A 27,456-nucleotide genomic window follows, 5' to 3' on the forward strand; every position below is an offset into this window, starting at 1 on the left:
GTTTGAGAAGAGTTCGACACTCATCAAAATCGAGCCGTTAAAATAGCATAACCTCTGCCAATTTGCTGACAGACTCAACCCAGTCAGTTTTTTTTTTCTCGTTGACTGAAATCTTTGTCAACTGGATTGTGAATACACCTTAGCATATCTATTGTTGGCTGCAAAAGCCCCATTATCTCTACATTGAAAATTTTAGGAGAAAATATATACAGAAAAAACAAAACCAAAATTATATCCAATTTGTCATCAGCAATAACCAAAACAAAAGTTTATATCTTATAACTATCTCCTAACCCAAATCGCCCAACGGGTCACCTGTATAAACTTGGAGTAACAAAACTAAAAAAAAAATTCCAAATGCCAGATTTTGTACCAAAACAGGAGAGATATCAGGTAGGACTTTACTACCTTTCTCCAAATATATATGAAAACCAAAAAATCGCATGTTTGGCCCGTCATGCTGGGCCTGATAAAACTTAACTATCTATCATCAACCAACCCTTAACCCTTAAGGCTTCTTAACGGTCTTGTATAGCATTGAGGTTCCTTGAAAAACCATTAGCTGGAAATTCTTCCTGTACTGCTTCAACTGTGCCAGATTTGGCTGTTTACCAACATATTTTTTCCTCTGCAGAGACTTGACTTCATTGGGTACAGTAGGTTCCTATATTGGCAAATAAACAAATAAAAAAATGCAGAACTGTGGCAGACTGTCATTAATAAAAGCAACAACCTATGACCATCAACTTACACATATATCAGTTTCAATGTCTTACATTTTTCAGGTCAAATGGTTTAACTAAAAAGAAAATGGATCAAAAGGGCCGAACAAATTAAAACCCATACAAACTGAACTCAAATTTTTAAAGACCTATTGAGTCATACTTTGCATATTTATAACTTTATAAAATGAAAAAAATTAATAAAAAAAAGAGTGTAAGTTGGCCCAACCCATTTGGGTCCATTTTGACCCATTACAGATCAGGATGGGTTGACATGAAATACTTTGTCCAGGACCTCTATTGTTATATAAATAAGAGTCAGAATGATTAAAACACACATATAGCATCTCAATAATACCCTAACCTCTGTAAAAACGATTTACAAGATTCGCATACTAATAAAAATACACTTGAGACCTGTTTGGAAAATGTAACCAGAATCGATGGATCCAAAAGTAAATGGTTCAAACTATACTATAAAAAATATGAGATGAGAAGTTATTACCTCTTTCACATAAAAAACCAACATGTTAAAAAAAAATCTGCCAACACCTGAATTGGGACCCCTTCCGGTTTCTCTAATGCCATAAACGTTTGACACGTGTAACCTCAATGGCTTGGTTGCCACTTTAGCAAATTCTCCAGCTTCACAAGCATCTACAACAATGACATAAACAGGCATCCGTGATCAAAGTGAGAAAACAAAAAGAAAGTAATTTTAATATATAATTTACTTGAAAAAATATAGCCATCCGTGAGCAAGGTGAGAAAACAAAAAGAAAGTAATTTTAATATATAACTTATTTGAAAAACATCTTTCTCTAATTAAGCTTACATGCTTGTCAAATATATGCTTCAGAGTATTTACCGCAGATTCTGTTTCAATCGAATCTCTTTCTTAGAGGCAGTTCCTACAAAAAAAAAAAAATAAACAAAACATAACGCTAAATTAACATTGAACCATCATGAAACAAAACAATATTATAAATTCATAGGAACTTGAAAGTTTGAACCTGCAGTAGGAAGCGCAAGTGCTCTGGTAACCCATTTGTTAGTGGTGTTTGTGGAATCGCTGAATGATGCTAGAGCTGGTAATGTTCCTAACAAGGAAACTGCAGCAACAACAACTGTTCTTTCCTAAACAATTGTAAACAAAGTAAATTTTACACTTCTAGAACAAATCCTGCTTAGGTTGAGCTTGAGTAGACTGGTGTAGAACAAATCCTGTTCGGATCAACAATGGTAAGGATTGCTTTTTCGTTGAAAAAAAAAATCTCCATGAAAACTGGGATAACTCAAGTAACTTGATGTGTAAACAATGTAGAATCCAAAACAAAACGGAGTAGAAGCAAAGGTTTAAAAGTACGGAATCTTGCCTCGAGGCGTTTTCCTTTCGCCTCACAAGACGTATGCCTCGACGCGAAATTAAAAAAAATCTAAAAATTATATTCTATAAAAAATAAAATACTAAATTTCAGCATCAGATTCATTTAAACATCAAAAACACAAATAAAATACTAACCCATATCGAGTTTGATCTGAGCACGCTCAGACTTGAACTCGCTACAACCCAAAGGTCGGGAACCCATTCCGAGCCAAAGCAAATGACCACTTTCTAAAACATTCCATTTGACCCATACCCAGTTTGGTTGGAACCGTAACGACCTAAACCCGCTACGACCCATTTCGCCAGCCGTCTATAATTTATGTTTTAGTCATTTTGGTCGAAACCCTAAGACCATTTTCTAGAACGCTTTGTTTTGACCCGTTCTAGTTTGGTTGAAATATCACCCGAACCCATTATGTTGTTACCTGCCGACCCGGTGTACAATATACTAATAATATATGGAAAACAAACAAGAAAGAAGCTACCCCACTTCAAAATTGACTTTAAACATCAAACAGACCCCTTTAAACATCAAACAGACCCCTTTATTAACCGAAGTGCTTAATTTGAAGGAGCGAAACATGGTCATTCTACAATACTCAAAAGAACATAGTCAGTTGAGGTTAGAGAGTTTACCTTTAGTGATGGACCCAACGGATTTTCTTGATTTGGACTTTTGATGAAACCCTAGAAGACGCCATAGTAGTTGTGAAACGATCGACTCGGATTCCAGCCAGAACTAAACTCAAACGCGGATCCCTGCAATACCATAAGACAAGAATTAGTCGCAATTAGTAAAAACGAAAAATACATAAAGGATTCAAGTAAACGTTCAACTTCAACCCCACCAAATCAAGCACACCTGTAACCCCAAGCAATGCTGGAATTCCATCTTTACCATCTCGAGTGCATATCTATCGTGAAGAACATCAGACCGAGATCACTAATCGAAACCCTAGCCGTCGCCTCCGCTTTCTGGCTTTGTTGAACCAGCACAAACATGCCACCATTAAACCTGCTAAAAGAACAGTACACTAATCACAATTAGCAATAATAAATCAACACTTGAGTTGCACATAATGCTGTTTATGCGATAAGCGCTTACAAATTGGTGTAATTAAACAAATAACACATTAGGTCAATCAACCCATCGTGTAAAACCCTAATGAAATTGTTAATATGTCACAGCAACGCACGAATTGTTAATCTTATCGATTGAGGATCCCAATACCTGTCTAATATGTCACAGCAAAAAAAAACCCTAAAAATCAAAGAAGGAAATAATTCAAAATTCTCGTTAAGCTGGTGAACCACATCGTGTAAAACCCTAATGAAATTACATGTTAACTCAACAGGACTTCTCCTTCAAGTTAGATGAACAACAAAAGGGTAGAAAGCTGAGAACGAAAACAACCAGTCCATTTAGACATTTTAGGGTTTGATTACCTTTGTGTTTGCTAATCGTTGATGTGGAAGAAAGCCGAAAGAAACCACAACAGAGATGACCGGACAAAACCTTCAGTTAGGGTTTCTTCAAATCCGTGTTCAACCCTGTGTGTTTTCGATTTCATTGATGTTTGTTCTTCATCACAGGTTGTTCATCATCTGATTTCATCTCAAACCATCAGCACTCCAGACATCTTTCATCACGGAAGATGAAACCCTAGTCTCCTCCACCGGTGGTTCAAACACTTCCGATCTAGATCTGGGAGAAAGAGAGAGAAAGAGTCTGATAAAGTTTGTGAGATGTGAGTTGTGAGAGAGAAGGGAGTAGAAAGGGCGATCCATGTGAAGTGAATATCAGCCGTCCAGATTGTGATCCGTGTGAAAAATTGAAAGAAATGGATGGTTGATGATGAATCAGTTGAAGGGTAAAAAATTTGTGTTTTCTTGTGCTTTAAATCTTGTACATTGTGCATTGAGTGTTTTTTCAACACCTTGTTCAATTACCATCTTGTCCTTCACATATGTTTATTAAAGTAGTATAGACTAGCTGTAACACCCGTGTGAACACACGGGTATGTTTAATAACGATCGAAAACAAATACTATAAAACAGATTATACTATATCATTTAAATTCTTTGCATTTAGTTAAATATCTTTATAAAACAATGTTAATGAGATTATGTGTTAGTATTACAAGTATAATGATAAAAGTTTTTGTCTACATCTATATGTAAAATATGATGTTAAATTATTTAATGAATTCGCACTCGCATTATACTTATAAATTGACAACAACATCAGGCATAAGTCATAATTGAAACTACAATACATTCAGAAACAAAGGTCTTCTGTCTCTGTTTGAAGCCAATAATTGACCTTAAAACCATAACTGTAAGTGGCGTTAAATTTCTTGGTCTCAATACCCAACCTATCTGAAATTGACAATTACTATCCAATAAGTTTCAAAACCACATTGAAAACTCATACATAACAAACTAATTTTCGAGATGTATTAAGAAAAACCGTTACCTGATATGCAGAGGGAAATAATGTGATGGCTCAATGATGGTTGCTATGATTAGATGCATTGAGACCTAACAAAAAGAATGTGATGGCTTAAGTATAATTATAAGCTTAGTAACAAATGAGACCATATTAATTTAAAATTTAACCTTATGATAACCAAATGCAATCTTCGTATAGTCTTAAACATAAAGCATCCTTGAACATGGGTCATCGGCCAAATCAAATACTAAAAAAACAGATTATATCCTGCGTGAAAAAACAAAATCGATAAATTTAGGGAAAATGGGTTTGAAAGATGATAACCCAACAGTAGAGGATCTAATTCCACAGCTCCGATAAATGCAAGGGCGTTCTCAAATAATGGTTCATAGATGTTTGAAAACCGACAAAGAACGACAAATGTCCACAGTGCTGCTTCGTTGGACATTTGTCGGTCTTCAAACATCTAGGAAGCATTATTTGAAAACACACCTGAATTTATCGAAATTGTAGAATTAGATCCTCCACTATTGCGTTATCATCTTTGAATCAGATTTTCCCTAAATTTATCAATTCTATTTTTCATACCTCATCGAGTCAACCTATTCGCCTGCAAACAGATCGAGAAAGCTTGAAGTATAACCTGTTTAAGGAAAAGTAAACTGAATGAAAAACAAACAAAGATCAGTGAATCTATAAACAACCCATCCAGACTTGCCTGTGTGTTGAATTAACCAGTGATTGTTTATGTAAGTTGTTGATGTTGGCTTCATGATCATCGTTTTCGACATGCCCAATGGTTCTGGTGGTGAGTTCTATGGGTGATTCTCGTGTATTAGCCAACCAAAATAATTAAAAAACAAATCAAACAATACAACAAAACAGAAATCATCACCACAAATAAAACAAATCAAAAAAATGAAACCTTTATCAAACTACAAATTCTTGAAATTACCAATCACAACTAAGAACAAACAGACCAAGAACATCTTCAGGGATGGAAAAAGTACCTTATCTTTCTGATTGAACAACAACCGATAATTGAGAGTAACTACCTGATCTGTAGGAGACAGTTGCTTCAACCTTAACATCTTCACAGTCACTCTATATCAATGGCCACACGAACCAATTTACAAACGATGTCAGACCTCGCATATATTCAGGCCGCCATTTGCTTCATCGGAAACGCATCTAAGTTACCGGAAAGTGCCCAGAACCCTAGCTTACTACCAAAACACTCTGTGGAAGCTTTGTAAAGGAAACCTTAGAGTTTGAATCGAAATCGCCTGTGATGAAGAATAGAGAAGAAAGAGAGAAATAGAGAAGAAAGAGAGAAATGTGGGCTATGAGTTTGAATCAAGAAGAATGAGAGAGTTGATATGATTACTTCTGATGGGCATTAAATGGCCAAACAACTCCTCATGCATTTTCAAATTTTGCCTGCTCACATTTTCTTGTATAGATGTGACAACAATTATACACGATCCCTTTTCAAAACCTTAATCACCAACACAGCATCAGCCAAGGTCATTCATCGTGAAGTTAAAAACATTTATATTGTCAAAATGCCAGGCTCAGATAGTGCATAAAGATGACAACACCATGGCTGCAAGAAAGGTTGCATGAACAACTGCCATCCTACGACCTTGCCATGCCATAATGCTATCTTCATTAAATTTTTACTCAGATCTACAAAATCATCATAGCCTCATGTTGAAAGGACAAGTAAAATGCTCCAGGCATTCATTTTTATTCATCATCACAGTCAACACTAAATGATTTGCTAAAGTAATACAAATTATTTGAAAATGACAGACCTCGCATATGTTCGGGCAGACGTTTGCTTCATCATAGTTTTAGTCTCAGGTGAGAAGCATCTCATCAACATCATTGACTGAATATCCCTTAGATGACATCGATCTAATTATCATCAACCAAACATCGATTACACCCAACGCTACCTAGAACAGGCGCGAACGGCAGCCGGCAACGATTAGGGCATGTTGCAACAACACGCCAGATCTCGCCATCATAGCCTCAGATGACAAAAGCATCTAAGGTGATCAAAACTGAACCGATCAATTTTCAAAATCAAAAAAATCCTAATTGAATCTTAATGTAAAAACACATACAGGGTCAGTCAACACATTTCAGATGATACAGGTTCAGGTAATAATCTTTTTTTTAGGAGGCAAAACTTAAAATGCATAGGGAGTTGTTTTAGCCATTTAATGCACTCAGAAGTAATCATATCTCCATCCAACTCTCTCTTTCTTCTCTATTCAATATCACAAAGATCCAACTCTCTTTCTTCTCTATGCATGGTGAAGTTGCAAAACATTTATATTGTCAGACTGTCAGGCTCAAATTGTGCATAAAGATGACAACACCATGGCTGCAAGAGAGGTTGCATGAACAACTGCCATCCTACGACCTTGCCATACCATAATGCTATCTTCATTCAATTTTTACTCAGATCTACAAAATCATCATAGCCTCATGTTGAAAGGAGAAGAAAAATGCACTTTGAATTCATTTTTATTCATCTTCACATTCAAAACTAAATGATTTGCTAAAGTAATTCAAATGATTTGAAAATGTCAGACCTCGCTTATTCGGCCAGACGTTTGCTTCATCATAGTTTTAGTCTCAGGTGAGAAGCATCTCATCAACATCATTGACTGAATATCCCTTAGGTGACATCAATCTAATTATCATCAACCAAACATCTATTACACCCAACGCTACCTAGAACAGCTGCGAATGGCAGCCAGCAACGATTAGGGCATGTTGCAACAACACGGCAGTTCTCGCCATCATAGCCTCAGATGACAAAAGCATCTGTGGTGATCAAAACTGAATCGATCAATTTTCAAAATAAAAAAAATCCTAATTGAATCTTGATGTAACAACACATACAGGGTCAGTCAACACAGTTGAGATGATACAGGTTCAGGTAATAAAAAGAAACCCTCTGTTGTAGAAGCAACCAGTGAGAGAGGTTTGATGGAATTTTTAAGAGGGGTCGGTGACATTGTCGAGGAGTGTCAGGAAATGCTATCACTTAGCATTTCCTGACACTCCTCGACAACGTCACCGACCCCTCCATGTTTCCAGCAAAACACTCTCACTGGTTGCTTCTTCAACAGAGGGTTTCTTCTTATTACCTTGAACATATATCATCTCAACTGTGTTTGACACATCCTTTGTGTCTTCCTCTCTTCCTTAATAGCTAAGAACGTGGCATGTAGGCAAATCGAGGTCATCCTCTAATCTCCCTCAATAGATAGTATAGATTGTGAAAACACTACATGTAATCAAAATCCCCGAATTAGAACTGTAATTTCTAAAATTAAGCAAACTACTACAAAAAGGTATTTAAATTATATAAAAGTGAACACTTCTAATTAGATAAAACATTAAATTCATTCAAATTGTACCACAAATAGCAATCGAGTCATATCCCAGTTATTTTGCAGTCATCAGAAATCAACATAACAGAAAAAAACTAAATTTATATTAAGTAGTAAACAATTTGAAAATTTCCCTGAACATTTTTATTGTTCGGCCAAATACGAAACATATATCTGTCGAGATTTTGGAAACAGTACATAGCGTATGGTGCATTTTCAATTTTTAGAACGATTGAGAATCCATTTAGGTTAATGATCATAAACACAAAACCTAATTAAACAAACCTATACATCCATTACAAAATCTGGTAATAAACATACCTGAACTTCAACAGCTTGACGGTTAACAGCGGCACCTAATACATAAACAAATCAATCAGATTTAATTATCAACAATTTTCATCACCAATTTTAAAACAGAGATCTTATACCTGATAGAAGACAATTGACTGCAGAGCTCTCTGAAAACACTACATGTAATCAAAATCCCCAAATTAGAACCCTAATTTATAAAATTAAAGAAATTAACACAAATAAAGCTTTTAAATAAAGCAAACTTCAAAGTAAGATAAAACATAACATGAAATAAATAAATTTCAACCAAAATCAACCAAATCAAAACAAAATTACAGAATCCTGAATTCAAACCGTTACATAATAAAATTTGATAAATTTAATTTGATCAATTTAATTGATTCGAGATAAAGCAAAACCAAACCTCATGTATTATTTACTAAATGATTTAAACTTCCAACTTGATGTTAAAAGCGACCATTTTTATGCAGTGAAAACGGGCTGGGGTTGAAATGCGCATTTTTTGTATAGTAAAAGTCAACAACATTTCTGACAGAGTAAATCTGCAACACACAACATTAAGTCGACATTTCAGATATTTTTTTTTCAGAATCGGCCATATAAAGTTGGCATTTATAGAAGGGCCAAACCTCAAAACAAAAAAAAGTTGGCATTTATAGCAGTCAGAAATTGAAATTGATGACATAAACCATGCTCTCAAGTTTAGGTAAATTTATGCCAGTTCATACCAATCTACAAACAATTTAACGGATATTTGTTTTCCTTAACTAACCCTCGAACATCATTGCAACACAACATATATGACAATCATCAAATTTAAGATGAATCACACTGTCATCAAACAACGTCACCTCTAACGTGATGTAATTTAAAGGGCAACATGAGTTATCTCAAACTTACCGATATCAATTGCTCAAGAATAAAATCCATTAACTTTTGGCTTGACATGTAATCCCTAAACACATGAAAGTAAAATAATTTATTAATGATCCAAAAGATTAAGAAAGAATAATTGCATGGCATAAATTATAGTGTCATTTCATATAAACCCTTACCAAATACCATCACATGTCAGCACAATAAACTCATCATCCTCACATAGCTCAGGCTAACAAAAAATAAAAATGCATGATCAAATAAAAATAATCCATAAAAAGTTGCATATTGAGTGTGCAGAGGGACTTACAGTGTTGACATCAGGATTATCCGTATCCATCCTGTAAAAGTATCCATAGTAGCAACTATTCAATAATCTTAATCAACAACTCTATAAACTCAATGAATTGATCATAACTTCAAAATTAAACAACAAATTTATTGTTCTCAATAACCAAACTCAGAACCACCATGTTACTAGCGAAAAAAAACTATTTGCATCAGGAATTTAAATTTGAATCAAGTAATAACAGGAACCAATCATACGTCAGAAATCTTAATCAAGTAATTTCACATATTCAATACACAAACCATATTAAGTAATCAGTGTTCTATAAAATTCTTGAAGAAAATTAAAAAGATTGAAACCCTAAACAAATGAACTGAAAAATTCAAAGACGCCTACTAAATAATACCTTTCTGAAAGAAATTCATCACAAAAAAGGCAAGAGCCGTTGTTAATTGGTATCCTGTTGTCCCTTTTAATGCTGGTAAGGATAATCACTACAGAGAAAGAAAAGACCCACTATGTCGAATGAATAATCGTCGTTCAATTTTTATGTCAGATCTAGGGTTTCAACATAAAAAAAACAAAAACAAAAAACAATAATAACTTCAATAACTTCGATAAATGATGAACACATAAAAATAGAACACAAACATCATATTTGTTTGTTGATAAACAATAATAACTTCAATAACTTCAACGTAGAAGAAGAACAAACGTGTTGATATCTAGGGTTTGTCGAGGAGTGTACCTGTTTGTTGAATTGTTTGGAGAAGATGATGAATCCAATAGAGCGATGAATGTGAGGGAGGCTCCATGAAGAATGAAGATCTAGGGTTTTGGATGATCGTATTGTTATTTTGAAGAAGAAAAGAAAGACGAAGGCGGAGGAGGAGAGAGAGCAGATTTTGAAAACCTTGGATTGGTCTCACAAAGAAGAAAGAGAGAGCAAATAGAGAGAGAAACCAGGGTTTGAAATTTGAAATGGAAAACATTTAATGAACCCTCTTTCTTTATTTTGAATTTCAAATTCAAATTTCAAATTAAAATGGTATTATAAGTTTTAAATAATTTGTTATTTATGACATCATCAGATCCTACGTGGCATGCCTGAGAGACTGACACGTAGGCAAAATTACATCAGCCTTTAATCTCCTTTTATAGATTATATAGATATATAGAGAGAGAACTGTATGAGTCTTTTTAAATACTTAATTTGGAAATTTTCAAAAATATATATTATCATATATACGGTAAAACGTTTAATACAAAACTGTTTCTAAGTAGAGTATATCAGAACCGCATAATAAACTGTATTGTTTGCTATATTGTAATGCACAAGACGATTATGTAATCGTTCATCTCGGTCTCTTTATAACTATTATTATAGTTACCAAACACTATGTACAAGTGCAGTATATGTAGTTATGGTAATTCTACTTACCAAACACTATGTACAAGTGCAGTATATGTAGTTATCGTAATTCTTTTCTAAAGTTGATTATGTATTTTACGAACTTTTTTCTTTAAAGTACAGAGTCGTCTCCTAAAATAACGTTAAGCATTTTTCCATGCTTCATGGAATAATAATCCCCTCCCTTCAACCACCAAAAAAGAAAAGAATTGATTCAAGATGTTAAATTAAGTGACTTCCACTTTTTAGTGATTTAGACAATTGTATTTAATGTAAATATTATTCCCCAAGCATATATATAGATGTTTGATAAGGTAGAATGAAGAATGAAAACATATCATAAGATGTGACTGATTTGATGCCAAACAAAAGACATTCAGTTAATCTACCCACAACGAGTGAAAGGATTTGAAATTCGCTTAAGATTCATAGTTTACAAATGCATTTTTTTTTTTTTTTTTTGTGAGTTTACAGATGCGTTTTCTCTTCTTCGGTTTTAGATTCTGAGTTCACAGTATAATAAAGCATAATAGGAGTTTTATTTATGATATTACCGTTAATTCATGTATGTTAATTTTGTAGTTATTTAAGTTGTTAATTGATATAAAAGAAAGTTTCGTTGGTAAGAAAACTAGAACTTGAGAGAACATCATTTGATCAAAGCATCTAAACTCTTAAGTCCAAGTCTCCAACACAACACAATACGAAACTGAAATAGGGCCCAAATCTAAACTCTCAAGTCCAAGTCTCCAAGACAATACGAAACTGAAATAGGGAACAATTTTCTTGAGGAAGAAAAGCCCAAAACTTCAAAAGGTGGAGAAGAATAAAAAAGTGTTTTCATGTTGAAACTTGTCTCATGTATTATTGAACTACTTTCTCTTGTAATCGTGTGGTCATGACCTTCTTCAGACGTTATATCACTCACCTTTAATCCATGATTCAAAATTACTATTTTAAGGGTGCGGTCATGACCCAAACCATCATCTTTTTATTATTTTAATATATTTTTATCTCAAAATAATTTGGGAGAGTCGTGGTAAACGTGGATCAATTCACGCGAACCACCATCAATCAAGGAGGGGGCGGTGTACCATTTGATTAGTGGTCCGATGTAGCAAATAATATCCCAACCCACGTCTCCCACACCCCAAAGCCTTAGAGAAAGTTTCGTTATAAAAAGTATGAGATCTAGATGTATCAATTATCGACTACACTTATCAATTTGCTGGGATTATCTAATAAAACATAAAGTTATAGTTATATAAGTATATTTAAGACTGAAGGGGGATATATATCTTAAATCATCTCATTCCATGCTAACTAAGATCATACGGTGTGGGCGTGGAAATCTGGTGCGGTAGCCAGTTCACGCCAAGCTAACCACCCGTGTTCGGCGTGGAGCATGACGTTGTGGTTGGGGCTTGAGGATCTCCACCGGCGTGAGGGCAAATGTGTGGTTGAGGCGGTGGCGTTTCATTGGTGGGTGGATTTTAGGTTGGTTTTGATTGGTTAATTTTATTTTATTTTTAATAAAAACGCCACTTTCCACACCCCATCCCACTCTTCCCTTTTTTGCACCACGCCATTTTTTACGCCTGCTGACATGACGCCCATATGTCATATAACGCCCCCTTTTCAAATCCCTCTACACTTAATATTCAAAGAGCTAAGCCTAAGTCTAGCAGAATGGTTTCATCAGTTGTGGGACACGTCAAATTAGTCCATGTCAAAACAAGTTGTAATCAAGATATGTTCGGACCAAATGGATATTTTTTTAATAACATGATTTATATTGATATTTATACAAGCACTAAACGTTACCAAAATATAAATCACAAAATATATTGAATAAATTACTTTTTGAGTCTTTGTATGTTAGTGTGTTTTTAACTATTTGAGTTTAAAATTAAAATGTTTAACGCCCTGAGTCCCTAGACGTTTTTTATAATCATTTGAGCCCTTTTGAGTCCAAATTTTAACAAAATTGGACTCAGACCGTTATAAAATGAATAAAATTTGACTGAAAACGTTATAAAATAAACTAGGTTAGAACCCCGTGTATTACACGGGTTTAATAAATGCAATTTCAATACCAAATAATAAAAAAATATATCTTTAAAAATCGCGTTTATTAGACGGGTTGAATAAATGCAATTTTATATACCAAATAATAAAACAATATATATTTAAATATCTCGTTTATTACATTGGTTGAATAAATATAATTTTATATATTAAATAATAAAAAAGTTATATTTTTAAAAACCCCGTGTGTTGTGTGTTGTACTGGTTGAGTAAATTTAATTTTATATATTAAATAATAAAAAAGTTACATTTTTAAGAACCTCGTCGAGCTGAGGAGCGAGACTAAGTTCGACCATTAGGGAGACTAAAGCGAGAGGCTGTGTTATACGGGTTGAACACATGTAATTTTATATACCAAACAATAAAAAGTGATATCTTTATAAATCCTATGTATTATATGTATTGAATGAATCTAATTTTATATACTACATAATAAAAAAAGTTATAATTTCAAAACCCCGAGTATTACACGAGTTGCATAAATGTAATTTTGTATAGCAAAAAATAAAAATGTTATATCTTTAAAAAAACCTCGTTTATTACACGGGTTGAATGAATCTAATAAAAATTTATATCTTAAAAAAACTAACGTATATACTCGATATACGATGGAGGGTGATTGTTCTTATAAATGTCATGTAAACATAGTGATTACCGTATTTGAGTTGAGAATTGAACACTAAAATATAAGTATAGAACCAATAAACACCTTTTAAACATTTTTTAAATAGGTTTTACCCTTAACTATTTTAGTTTAATAAAATAAATAAATCATTTAAATTAACTGAGTTAGGGCTAAATGACATAACTTGCAAGGGTTTGCAAACATCGAGTACGTTTTCTGTAATTATTGAAGACAAAGGACACAGTTTGCAATAAGTGACATACATAAAGGACGGTTTTTGTAATTTACTCTATTTTAAAATATTATATATATTATCTCCTATATGAATTGTTTAAATTTATATTAAATTTAATTGTATAATTATCTTTTAATTGATATTAATTATCTATAAAAATAGATGGCTTCAATGAAAGACACGTGTCCAAAACTTGGTTTCTTTTATTATAGTAGATAGATAGATATCTAGGGAGTCAGGTAGTTAAACTTTTTAATTTTGGAGTTAAGTGGTAATTTACTCAAATATATTTCAAGGATTCCGTTCACAAACAATGGCGGGTTCAGTGTTGCAGTACACCATATAAACATGGGTGGTGCCCTCTTTTTTTTCTTTCTTTTTAATTATTTGTTTTTTTATAGAATTATTTTAACTGATTTCATCTAATACATTTATAAATTATCATCTGAATTCGTTAACAGTTTTCATAATAACTTAAAAAAAGTTGGTTAGAATATTGAAAAATGATGTCAAATAAGACCGAATTCAAACTTGTCATCCCACAATGATAAGTTAAAAATAGTATGTCAAATGAATATTTTTTATGAAACTGACACTTTCATCTCATTGCTAACACGGCAATAAACTATTATTTAAAAATAGTCACTAAAATAGACTTTCACACCAAAATGACAGTTTTGGTTCCATTTTGTTGAGCTTTTTCAATTTTCAATAAGCATGCCCTTTTTTTCATAAAATACGAATTTTGGTGATGTTTCTACTCTATTTAAAATACTTGATCATTTGGCATATTTATATTTTGGAAATCGTCTTTTTTTTGAACGGTGGACTTCATGCGTCACACTCTCTAAATCGGAGAGTCTCGTATTGCCTCACTCTGGTCAGGCCATGATGTCTTAACCAGGCTCACGATGGCTTCAAAGTTTCGCTTTTTTGGGCGTTCCCCCGAGAAACCATACCTCCGGCTGCCACTTGACAGTTGTGTCACCACAAGAGCAGAACTTTCTGGCGTAACACATGGCGGAAAGAAAACCCGGTTGGACTCGGGAATCGAAGTGACAACCTCACACAAGGCCTAATTCAAATCCTTCATTGCCTATATCCACCTCATATGACACAAGTAGGAATTGAACTTAAGTATCCATTAGAAAACCCAAGTCTCCTACCACTAGGGGATTTATTTTGGAAATTGTAATTTGATTATTTGGTGGTTTATTAGTTTTGTAAAAAAAAAAGAATTGAGGCCTACAAAAACTCAAGTTCTAACATTTGAAGAACACTTGGTCTAAATCTACAGCGGTAAGTTGTTCAAAATCGAATATCTGAAATTTCGGATAGTAAATTTCAATAATCTAATTCGAATTCAAATTCTAAAAATATACGTGTTATTTAATTATTAAAAAAAGTATAACAATTTCTAATAATAATTATTTTTGGATATCCGAAATATCCAAAATTTTGTAGAAAGTTTGTTCAAAGTATCCAAAATTACTAATTACTATTTAAAGTTGAATGTTTTTATAAAAACTAATTCCCTCCATAATATCCAAAATTTTTAATAATTCCCTATCCAAATCTATATTCGAATTTCCGAATATTTCATGTTCGGATTTTTAGATTTGGATTTTTTTTTCACACCCCCACCGTTTCTTCTCTAGAGTTGGTACATTACTCTTGTTAAAAAAAAAGTTGGTACATTACTGATTTTTTTTTTGAACGGCAAATTTGGATCACTGACGGATCACTGGAGTATCAATGTGCCACCAGCGGAACCACCCGATCATATCCATCTCCACTAGGCATCATGCCTATACACCAATTCAGGAGGAAACCCAATAAATATGGAAAAAAAAACCCCTTTTGTAAGAATCGAACCCAAAACCTATTGGTACATTACTAATTACTATTTACTATTTACTAGTGCCCTAACTAAAGCATGATTAATACTTTAATAGGCTGGTCATATCTTGGGCCTTCGGCCCATTATTGCAAATCTTGCAAGAGATTTGGGACATGCTTTGGGGAAGGGCTCTCCAAACCCGGTAACTCTCTCCAATTTCTTTGAGTAACGTCACTTAAACTATTCATTACCCTAAGCTATCTTCTTTAGTGGCGTAACTTAGACCTTCCAACCATCTTCCTTTTTTTTTCTTTTTTAAAAAATAATTTAGGGTTTTAAAGACTAATTTAAGTTTTTAAATATAAATTAAGTTTTTGTTAAACTCAGTCAACACAGAAAAAAAACAAACAAACAAACCTAGATAACCTTAACCAGCCGACATCCAACAAAAATCTCCTTTCTTCTTCGAAACCCTAAAAATGGTTGGGTCATTATTATTTGCTACATAGGCCCATTATTCATGCCCTATACCACCCCCTAATTAAATTACGGTGGTTCGCGTGGATTAAATCACGGCAACCATGTCCCCCTTTTTTTCCATTATACACGCAACAATAAATATATAAACAATTTTTCCCTATTTTTTATTCTTCCATTATCGCCTCCAATTAAACACAAAACCTAACCCTACAAGAACAGCGGCAAAAATACCTATACTCTTTTCCTTGTTTGTGATAATCTTCCTCTCAATTTCCTCTGGCACAACCTCTTTCAGTTTAGGTTAGGTTAGTTTATTTATGATTTTGTTATGTTAGTTTATTCAGATTACTAGGTTAGAACCCCGTGTATTACACGGGTTGAATAAATATAATTTTAAATATTAAATAATAAAAACTTATATCTTTTAGAACCTTGTATATTGTACGGGTTAAATACATGTAATTTTATATATCAAATAATAAAAAAGTTATATCTTTAAAAACCATATGTATTACACAGATTAAATAAATGTAATTTTGTATACTAAATACTAAAAATGTCGTATCTTTAAAAAAACCCGTGTATAATCGGGTTGGATAAATCTACCAAATAATAAAAAAAATTACATCCTTAAAAACCCCGTATATTTCACGTGTTGAATAGATATAAAAAAAGAGTCATATCTTTAAAAACCATGTGTATTACACGGATTAAATAAATGTATTTTTGTATATTAAATACTAAAAGCGTCGTATCTTTAAAAAACCCATGTATAGTCGGGTTGAAAAATCTACCAAATAATAAAAAAATTATATCCTAAATAAATGTAATTTTGTATATTAAATACTAAAAACGTTGTATCTTTAAAAAACCTCGTGTATAGTCGGGTTGAAAAATCTACCAAATAATAAAAAAAAAATTATATCCTTAAAAACCTCGCGTTTTACTCGAGTTGAATAAACATAATTTTGTGTACCAAATAATAAAAAAAGTTATGCTTTTAAATAATTAGGATAACATTTAATATTAATTTATTATTTATATATTTAATATAAAATAAATAGATAAGTAAGGTATTTGTTTTAAAAATATATTAAATTAACAATTTAGATTTGAGGATAATATTTTATTAAATTATAATAAGATTTAATATTAATTTATTATTTATTTATTTAAATAAATATAAATTTGAGGATACCTTCAATGAATGACACGTGTTCAAAAGTTGGTTTCTTTTATTATAGTAGTTAGATGTTTGATTAACATGACATATTTTATAATAGAGAACCTGATTCGTAACTTCATATCATAACCCTTGTATATTTAAGATGTTTCATACTTAACCATTTAACAAAATTGGATTTGTTTAAATATTTGAAACTATAATTTATAAATAAAAACAGTAGATGGATTTCATGCTTACGAGTGTTAATATCATTCATTTAGTTGTAACTATTTATTTTTATTCTAGTATACTTATATGGAGTTCATTGTGAAAATACAAAACCCAGTTTCTCCATTAAATAGACTAGTAGGGAGCCCGCGCAATGCGGCGGGGGCGACACTTTGCATAACTGTTCGTTTATGGCAGTTTTCTAATTCGTATGATATTTTTACAAAAGTTTATTATTTTTGGAGGTTTTAGGTTAGTAGCATCACTGTGGTGGATATACGTTTTAGGCGTTACACATGTCTAGTAAGTAATAGATTTACCATCTAAATTATCAAGTAGTTCAAGAAATCACTGATGCAATTAAGTAACACACGAATGAGAAAAAATAAGTCTTAAACATAAAAGTTCATGTACCTCAATTTGGTTCAAACCATTTAGGCTATAGGGTGTGGTCATGACCCTCATGGTCACCATGATCCTCCACATTGGCACAATGTCACTCACTTCCAATCTATCATCCAAAACCACTACCTTAAGGGTGTGGTCATGACCCAAACCACTATTTTCTTTTTTTAATTTACTTTTGTGGAAAAGGAAAATGAAATATTGAAAAAGGAAAGTAGGCTCATGGTTGCCATGGTTTAATCCATGCCAACCATGGTGAATGAAGCAAGGTGTCACACCCCCAAAATCCACCCGCGGAGTACCACCGCTTGGGAGCGTGACTGACCAGGATCAAGCCATCAATCATATCAAACATAGCATTTAATAATCAAAGTAATTAACGTAATTCGTCATGACATGATTGATGTTTCAAAACCAAACATTGTTTAAGTAGCGGAAGCATAGAAATGTAAACTCAAAATAGTTATAAGTTCAGATATCGTTCATGATCCAAATCCCACAACGACCTGCTCCTCCCTGTGCAAGCTCCATAAAGTACCTAAGGTCCTGCAAGGCATGCAGCAAAATAATCAACAAACTAGTTGAGCGAGTTCACAGAAGGTAAGTTCATAACATAGTGCATAAGTATAACTAGTGGGGGCTTCCCATACTAGTGTGTACTAAAGGTGGGGGCTTCCCAAACCTTGTGTTTATATTACCGGTGGGGGCTTCCCACGTTTATCCTTACTAATGAGGGCTTCTCATTAGTGGTACTTACTAGACTAACTTCCAACCATGTGTTCTTCTTTACCGAGAACAGGAATACGTACTGGGTCACGTAGGCTTTACGTGACGTGCCCTTCCCCGAGGACAGTGGTACGCGTGGGGGCTACGTAGGCTTTACGTAGCGTGTCCTTCCGACCCGGAAGACAGTAGAAGGTATTGGGTTACGTAGGCTTTACGTAACGTGTCCTCCCGACCCGGGAGACAAATGGCAAATACTGGGTTACGTAGGCTTTACGTAACGTGTCCTGACTATCCTGAGGACGATGGTCTATAGTCTAGCGAATGCGTAAGTACGAGTAACTCTTTCAATATCAACATATCCAACCCAATTCCCAACCCGGGAATCCCATGCCTTGGCTGTGTGAACTCACCTTGGTTTGCTCGGCAGATACACAAAGAATATAGTTAAGCTAGTAATTGGTCAACCACGCCCTATCATGGTTATTATACAAGTCAGGTTCGTATAAAGCACGTAGGTTACTAACACGTATTGATCATGGCAACATACACGTATCCAATAGCAGCCCAAAACAACAGTTAAACAAATGGCCAAGTGCCCGGCCCAAAACAGTTGGGCCTGAAATAGTAAAAGTCCAACAACAGTATGGTCCGTCTCGAGTCGCAACGAGGAGATCCCGAGTCGCAACGGGACTCGTAACGGTGATGTTCTCGAGTCGCAATCGGAGCTGGTCTCGAGTTGTTAAGGTCCGGTTACGAGTCGCAACGGGACTCGCAACCGCGGTTTCGGTTCGTGCTGTTGTGTGAGATTGTGACTTGGCAAGGTCCGGTTACGAGTCGTAACGGGACTCGCAACCTTTGGTTTCGACTTGTCATGTGCTGGTTACGAGTCGCAACGAGACTCGCAACCTCGGTTTCGACAAATGCTGTCTGTGGTCTCGAGTCGAGACAATGGGTTTCCGACTCGCAATCTAGGTCGCAATCAAGTATGTAACAGTTTCCTTAAATCATGCATTGACTACCCGTGATTTTAGCTAACACTTTGGTCAGTTTCGGTAAACAGATCAAATCAGTTTTAATTCCAAAATCAACTACATTCAAACAGTTCATGTCATATTCAAGAACACATCTTAATATTCATTCGGATTTCCAACATATGCATTCAGCCGATTTTATATATATATTCGTTTGGTTTAAATCAGGCAAATCCAATTAACATAAAACACAGCCGGTTAACAACATCATACCTGATTAGACTAGATCATACATTCAAGAATCATATAAACGTATCCGATTAAACAATACAAAATAGCCGATCATCATACATTCATATATCCGATTCATAAACAATAATCATTTAATAATAAAAATCCCTAGATCATGCGAATCCGGTTACTAACAAAACATATAAACACGTAATCAAGAGCTTGATACTAACCGAGATGAGAGAGGGTTTTCGATGCCTTTGGTTCCGAGTCGAGGAGGTGTGTGTGTGTGTTTTTGGTTGCAATGTTGTAAAACTAGAACCCTAAGGTGTGTGTGTGTATAAATACGTAGAGGGGATGTGGGCCGAAACCCCACATGGGTCTCGAGTCGGATGTATTTGGGTGTGGGCCGAATGGTTTATGTAGTCAAGTAGACTTGGTAAGATCGGGTCATGTAACATATAACCAAACATTTACAATATCACACAAGGAACATATAACATGTTATTCAAATAGTATTCACACAAACGCTTAACGTTACACAAAGTCGGTCTAAAGTTCGAGTTGTCACATTATCCCCAACTAATTGGAAATTTCGTCCCGAAATTTGGTATGCACTCACTGAGGAAGCTAGGTAAACTGTATTGTTCACTGATTTTCCTGGGGTGTCACATCCTCCCCCCGTTGATCTGGAATTTCGTCCCGAAATTCCGAAGTAGTAGCTTCAGTCTCAGTAGTGGGTTGTATTGGTTCCGAATAACTGGGGGTACTTTTCTGTCATCCTGTCTTCGCGTTCCCAGGTGTACTCTGGGCCACGTTTGGAGTGCCAACGAACTCGAACAAGAGGGATTCTCTTGCTTTTGAGGACCTTCACATCCCGGTCCGTGATTTCTACTGGTTCCTCGACGAACTGCAACCGCTCGTCGATAGTGAGTTTCTTAAAAGGAATGATGAGTGATGTGTGTAAAATGCAACATATAAATTACATCAAATGAGGCATAAAACCAACCCTTTTTAAGTACTAATGTTGGAAAAAGTGTGCTTTTGTCTTCCTTTTGTATTTTCAGGGTTAAAAGAGCTTAAATGAACAAAAGAAGCAAAAATGCAGCCAAATCCAACATAAATACAAAGAAAAGGAAGAAACGTGGCATGCCCGACTCCTAGACAGCATCTCCCAAAGCAAAAACAAGAAGAAAGCTGAGCATGGGGCTGTGCCCAGCTGAGCATGGGGCTGTGCCCAGCTGAACACGGGGCAGTGTCCAGCGGACACGGGGTGTGTCCAGCTCAACACGGGGCCGTGCTCAGCGAACACGGGGCAGTGTCCAGGATGGTCAGAAAAGACAAAGTTATAGAAGCTTCTATTGCCCACCACGGGGCCGTGCCCAGCGGACACGGGGGCGTGGTCAGAGTGCTGCAGGTGCATTTATTGTAATTCTGAATTACAATTAATGAAGAGAGAGAGTGTCAGACGGGCACGGGGGCGTGTCCAGCGGACACGGGGCCGTGCCCAGGCTTCTGTTCAGCCTATAAATAGGAGTGCTTGGCTTCATTTCAACTCATCCCTTGGCACACCACCTCTCTCACACTTCATCCACCACCCACCACCACCATAACACCATCATCCACCACCATCATCCATTGTCCATCATAGAGTGTGTGAGTCGTCTCGGGATCCAAGATTGATCGTAAGAGTTCTTGACAATCAAGGCCATGTTTGCCTAAGTCTCTTACATCACTTGGTGAAGACAAGTGTTTAGTATAATACTTTTTATTTTTAATCTTTTGCACTTTTTATTTGGTTTTGTATTAATGACTTTAATAACTAGTTACTTATGTTGAAGGTGATCTTTCCTTATCGTTTGTCCGTGGTGTCTTGGCATTATTTTACTGTCTATATAAAATAAAAGATTTTCACCATTCATATCTCCACGGTCTATATGGAGGTATGTTGGCTACCTGGTCGGGGGTTAAGGGAACGGTTTGGTAAAGGTCTTGCCCTTGTTCAGCGTTTAGAGGTCCTGCTTGGGACCTGGGTCAAATTTAGTAGGATCTCCTTCAATGCCCATAGGTATTGGATGGCGGGGATCCAAACTCTTTGACCCCCTCATAAGCTAACTACTATTAATACTATAACCCGGCTATTTAGGACTGTATCCCTGCTGACTCAGACTACTTAGCCGAGGGTAACGTCACCGCCAAAAGCGGGGCCTACCATAATTTGCATTAATAACTTAATTCATTATCTTTCAATAATCCAACCCTTTAGGATTGTATCCTTGCTGACTCAAACTACTGGGTTGAGGGTAACGTCACCTCCGAAAAAGGGGCCTACTACAATAACTAAGATAATCTCTTAAACAAGTGCAAAAGTGCGAAAGTAATCAAAGGTTATACTAATACACGTGTCGGATCCAAGTGATTCATCTTGTCTATCTGTTTTTATTTTATTTTATTTTTCAGCATTTAGTTAGTTTTTATTTTTCTTAGTTTAAAACATTTTTCTAACTTTTTGATTTGATTAGACGTTGAGGATAAACCGGTATTAAAAGCTCTTGTGTCCTTGGACGACCTCGGTATCTTACCAACACTATACTACGTCCACGATGGGTGCACTTGCCCATATGTGTGTTTAGTGTTAGTAAATATCGTGTTTTATAAATTTAAAACTTGGCTAAAAGTGTAAAAAGGGCTTAAAAATATATCTAAAATTATATACACACCGACACACATCAATGAGGTTTTCATCTGATAGGCACTTCTTTAAGTTCGATACATGAAAGACATTGTGAACTGCCCCGAGTTCAGCTGGTAGGTTCAACTTGTAGGCTACTTTGCCAATCTTTTCTATGATTTCGAACGGTCCGACGTACCGCGGATTTAGTTTGCCCCGTTTGCCAAAACGTACCACACCCTTCCAGGGTGAGACTTTCAATAAAACCCGGTCCCCGACCTGAAATTCCAAAGGCTTTCTACGCTTGTCCGCGTAGGCTTTCTGACGGTCGCGTGCTGCCGCCATGCGTTGTCGTATCTGTGCAATCTTTTCTGTGGCGTCCACTACAATCTCTGGACCCGTAATCTGACTATCCCCCACCTCTGCCCAACAGAGAGGTGACCGGCATTTACGCCCGTACAATGCCTCAAACGGAGCGGCTTGAATGCTGGTGTGATAACTATTATTATACGAGAACTCCACCAAAGGGAGGTGCTTTTCCCAGCCGTTGCCGAAATCGATGACGCACGCCCGAAGCATGTCTTCTAGAGTTTGGATCGTACGCTCAGACTGCCCATCCGTCTGAGGATGATATGCTGTGCTCATGTCTAGTCGTGAGCCGAAAGATTTATGCATCGCTTGCCAAAGTTCTGACGTGAATCGTGCATCGCGATCCGAAATGATAGATGTGGGCACCCCGTGCCTCGAAACGACTTCTTTAAGATAAACGTCTGCGAGAGTGGAGAACTTATCCGTTTCCTTTATAGGTAGGAAGTGTGCAGACTTGGTGAGTCGGTCCACGATCACCCATATGGTATCGTTCCCACGCTGGGATCTAGGTAGGCCTGTAACGAAATCCATGGAAATTTCTTCCCATTTCCATTGCGGTATCTTAGGCTGTTGAAGTAGGCCAGCTGGTTTCTGATATTCAACCTTGACTCTCGCACAGGTCAAACATTTTCCAATGTATGTAGCGATGTGGGCCTTCATACTAGGCCACCAATAAGTAGTGCTGATGTCGTGGTACATTTTATCCGACCCTGGATGTACCGAGTAGCGAGACTTGTGAGCTTCATCCATTACAAGTTCGCGTAGACCGCCATAAAGTGGAACCCAAATACGCCCCGTTACATAGTAGGCGCCGTCTGCCTTCTGTTCCATTTGCTGTCGTGAGCCGCGTAAGGCTTCAGCCTTGACGTTTTCTGGTTTCAGTGCTTCTATCTGAGCAGCTCGTATCTGTGTAGGAAGGCTAGACTGAATCGTAAGCTGTAGCGCTCGCACGCGCCGTGGTAAAGTGTCTTTCCGACTGAGGGCGTCAGCCACAACATTGGCCTTGCCTGGATGGTACTTGATAGCGCATTCGTAATCGTTTAGTAGTTCAACCCATCTTCGTTGACGCATGTTCAAATCCTTCTGCTTAAGGATATGCTCGAGACTCCTGTGATCGGTGTAAATCGTGCACCTGGTACCGTACAGGTAGTGTCGCCATATCTTAAGCGCGAAAACAACAGCTCCCAGCTCTAAATCGTGCGTCGTGTAGTTCCGTTCATGAATCTTTAACTGACGAGAGGCGTAGGCAATCACTTTATCCCGCTGCATCAATACGCAACCCAGACCCTGTATTGATGCGTCACAATATACCACGAAGCCATCCGTGCCCTCTGGCAATGAGAGAATAGGTGCGCTGCAAAGCCTATCCTTTAAATACTGAAAAGCAGTTTCCTGCGTGTTGCCCCAACGGTAGGTGACACCCTTCTGTGTCAGTAGTGTAAGTGGTTGCGCGATCTTGGAGAAGTCTTTGATAAACCGTCTGTAGTAACCTGCCAAACCCAAGAATTGGCGTATTTCCGTTGGCGTTCGCGGTGCAGGCCAGTTTCTGATCGAGTCCACCTTGGATGGATCGACATGGATCCCATCCTTGTTCACCACATGGCCTAAGAAGTGGACTTCACGAAGCCAGAAGTCGCATTTAGAAAGCTTGGCGTACAGCTGTTCCTTCCGAAGGAGTTCCAAAATAAGACGAAGATGCTGCTCGTGCTCCTCCTGACTCTTGGAGTAGATTAGAATGTCGTCGATGAAAACAATGACGAACTTGTCAAGATAGGGTTTGCACACCCTGTTCATAAGATCCATAAATACAGCAGGCGCGTTCGTTAACCCAAACGGCATGACAAGAAACTCGTAGTGGCCATAGCGAGTTCTGAATGCGGTTTTGGAGACGTCCTCATCCCGGACTCTCAGCTGATGATACCCTGACCTCAAGTCTATCTTCGAATAGTAACACGACCCTTGCAACTGGTCGAATAAGTCATCTATACGTGGAAGAGGATAACGGTTCTTTACCGTTACCTTGTTGAGTTCACGGTAGTCGATACACATCCTGAACGTACCGTCTTTCTTTTTCACGAAAAGTACTGGAGCTCCCCAAGGCGAAGAGCTTGGACGAATGAAACCCTTTTCCAAGAGCTCTTGCAGTTGCTTTGACAGCTCTTCCAATTCCGATGGAGCTAAGCGATATGGTGCGCGAGCTATGGGTGCTGCTCCTGGAGCGAGCTCGATCTGAAATTCGACCTGACGATGAGGCGGTAAGCCAGGTAAGTCTTCAGGAAATACCTGAGGAAAGTCACGTACAACTGGTATATCTTCCAGTCTCTTTTCCTTCGTCGATGCATCTGAAACAAGAGCCAAAATGGCTGTGTGACCCTTACGTAAGCATTTCTGAGCCTTCAAGAAAGAGATGATGCCAACCACTGTACCACTCTTGTCGCCTTGAACTTCTAGAGGTTCCTGACCAGAACGAGGAATGCGAATAATCTTCTCGCTGCATAAAATTTCTGCCTGGTGTTGGGATAACCAATCCATCCCAATCACGACGTCGAAACTACCCAAAACTATGGGAATGAGATCTATAGAGAAAGCTTGACCAGCTAGGATAAGATTACAACCCTGAACTACGTGCGTGGCTTCTAGACTTTTACCGTTAGCTAACTCTACTACATGTTTGGTGGGTAAAAGTGTTGGTGCACGTTTTAGCAGTTGACACGTTTTCACAGACATATAGCTTGTATCCGCACCCGAATCAAACAAAACAGTAACGTAAATATTGTCGAGGAGAAACTTACCCATAACAACGTTGGGATCGTTCACTGCGTCACCTCGACCTAGCACAAAAGCGCGTCCCCTAGCCTCGTTGCCATTATTGTTGTTGTTCCCACCGTTGTTGTTCCCGTTGCCCTGGTTATTGTTGTTGTTGCGGTTCTGGTTCAACTGAGGGCAATCGCGTTTGAAGTGACCTTCAGCCCCACACTGGAAACATCCCCGGTTTCCACGCTGTGGCTGTTGCTGCTGCTGCTGGTTTTGTGGAGCTGGTTGTTGAGGCTGCTGATTCTGATTCGCAGGCCGTGGACTCCTACAGTCTTTGGCCTCGTGACCCATCTTAAGACACCTTTGACAACGACCCTTGTTACACGGGCCATTGTGATGTCTGTGGCAATTGTAACACTTAGGTTGACTTCCCTGATATCTCCTCTGCCTGTGACCACCAGAGGATTGCTGACTGGGACTCTGATAGTGGTCAGTCTTCTGCTGCTGAGTTTGTGGCTGAACAGTTGCTGAACCCCTGCTGGAATCTCCATCCCATTTTCTTTTGCTTTCGCTTGTAGTAGCAGGAGTAGCTGAAGGAGTGACTGTAGCAGTAGCGTTGACACGCTTAGGCAGTTTATTCTGGTCCACTGCCTGGTCGGTGATGCGATGAGCGAGACGCTGGATTTCCTGAATGTTGTCGAGATTAGCCGACGTGACATGACTCTGGATTTCTGGCGCCAATCCCTTGAGATACATCTCAAGGCGCTTGTATGGAGGGTCCACCATAGTTGGGCACAGAACGGCCAGCTCATTCGACCGTTTAGTATACGCTTCGATCTCTGATCCAACCATTTTCAAATTATACAGTTCGTCTTCCAACTTGTGAATATCTTCACGTGTACAATACTCACGCTTGATGAGTTCCTTAAAATCGTTCCAGGGTGTGGCGTTAGCAGCTGCCAACCCCAGAATTTGCACTTGCGCGTTCCACCAGGTTAGCGCGATTCCTTCCAAGGTGCCGGTGGCAAACTTGACCTTGCGAGCCTCAGGGCACTCGCACATTTCGAATACTGATTCTAGCTTTTCAAACCAATGGAGGAGTCCCACTGCCCCCTCTGTGCCGCTGAAGGTACTTGGACGACAGTCCATGAAGTTCTTGAAAGTGCAGACAGGCTGCTGCGCGTGTTGACCTGCTTGAGCTGCTGCAACTGCCGCAGCAACTTGAGCTTGAACGAGAGCCTCTAGCTGGGCTTGTGTCATGTTGATTCGTCCAGACATGATCTTCATTGTAACAAGTAGCATAGGTAAGAATGGTTCGCGAATAGGGCGATGACAGAAAAGAGTAAGCACGTAGGGATTCTCATGCTATAGTATCATGTGTATCTAAGCGTAATGCGAGCAAAGTTCTAAACAGTTCTAGCAAACAGGCAATAAACATAAACCTTATTACCTAGGATGTCGAGTCTTGCACGTGGAGCGAAGCGTCGTTGTGGATCGTTGAGAGCACTGTACTGGTTATAGTCCGGTTTTAATAAAAACGTTTTCCCATATTAAAACCAAGTTCTCTATAACCAATGGCTCTGATACCAATCTGTCACACCCCCAAAATCCACCCGCGGAGTACCACCGCTTGGGAGCGTGACTGACCAGGATCAAGCCATCAATCATATCAAACATAGCATTTAATAATCAAAGTAATTAACGTAATTCGTCATGACATGATTGATGTTTCAAAACCAAACATTGTTTAAGTAGCGGAAGCATAGAAATGTAAACTCAAAATAGTTATAAGTTCAGATATCG

At 37.2% G+C, this 27,456-nt stretch overlaps 1 long non-coding RNA gene across 6 annotated transcripts; it reads right to left on the bottom strand.

The window, feature by feature from the left end:
* Positions 1-708: 708 nt before the first annotated feature.
* LOC110867594 lies at positions 709-3,759 on the bottom strand. Of its 6 annotated transcripts, none has more exons than XR_002551700.2 (6): positions 3,556-3,759; positions 2,972-3,124; positions 2,746-2,868; positions 1,736-1,859; positions 1,591-1,633; positions 709-1,379 (listed from the first exon to the last, which is right to left on the bottom strand). It is a non-coding gene; the product is annotated as an uncharacterized LOC110867594 (long non-coding RNA). The 6 variants fall into 6 exon arrangements; XR_002551696.2 differs by having other exon boundaries at positions 1,558-1,633; XR_004865783.1 differs by lacking the exon at positions 709-1,379 and having other exon boundaries at positions 1,525-1,633.
* Between the last annotated feature and the right edge of the window lie 23,697 nt (positions 3,760-27,456).

Source organism: Helianthus annuus, chromosome 1 (genome assembly GCF_002127325.2).
Source record: "Helianthus annuus cultivar XRQ/B chromosome 1, HanXRQr2.0-SUNRISE, whole genome shotgun sequence".
In the NCBI taxonomy this organism is placed as follows: Eukaryota; Viridiplantae; Streptophyta; class Magnoliopsida; order Asterales; family Asteraceae; genus Helianthus; species Helianthus annuus.